The sequence below is a fragment of the Temnothorax curvispinosus genome, unplaced genomic scaffold (genome assembly GCF_003070985.1).
Source record: "Temnothorax curvispinosus isolate PA1 unplaced genomic scaffold, ASM307098v1 QBEX01009984.1, whole genome shotgun sequence".
Classification (NCBI taxonomy): Eukaryota; Metazoa; Arthropoda; class Insecta; order Hymenoptera; family Formicidae; genus Temnothorax; species Temnothorax curvispinosus.
The window spans coordinates 11723-12491 of record NW_020219764.1 but is presented as its reverse complement, the minus strand read 5'-3'; positions in this window follow the sequence as shown (position 1 = coordinate 12491).

Sequence of the window (769 nt, the reverse complement as noted above, 5' to 3'; positions counted from 1 at the left end):
TTGGCAATGTTAATTATTAACAACTATACATACTTTAATTAATTCTTATATATTTCATATTTTTGTTACATAAATTCAGTTAATTCACACACTAAATATTATGTTTCAATATCGAAGGATCTGAATATCATATCTTGGAAAATGACATATTTCTGGTTCAAATTTGCATTTATATTACTGAACAGTTAAATTTAAACATGACAGACATAATATTACTATGTATTTTACACTTTTTGATACTTATAATCAGTTTTTTCCTGTTTATTCAAGTCATATCTTAATATCAAATGGTCTAACTACTAGACCTTTAAAGATGATCATATTTTGGAGTGGACATACATTTATAACGTTAATTATTAGCAATTATATATACTTTAACTAATTCCTTCTATATATCTTATGTTTTTATTACATAAAATCAGTTTATTCACATACTAAGTATTATGTTTTGATACTAAAGGATCTGAATATCATATCTTGGAAAATGACATATTTCTGGCTCAAACTTGCATTAATATCACTGAATAGCAAAATTTAAACATGATAGAGGTAATATTTCTATGTATTTTACACTCTTTGATACTTATAATTGATTTTCTCTTGTATTTTCAAGTCATATCTTATTATCAAATGGTCCAACTATCAGACCTTGAAAGATGACCATATTTTGGAGTTTACATACTTTGGCAATGTTAATTATTAACAATTATACATACTTTAACTAATTCTTTTCATATATTTCATATTTTTGTTACATAAATTCAGTTAT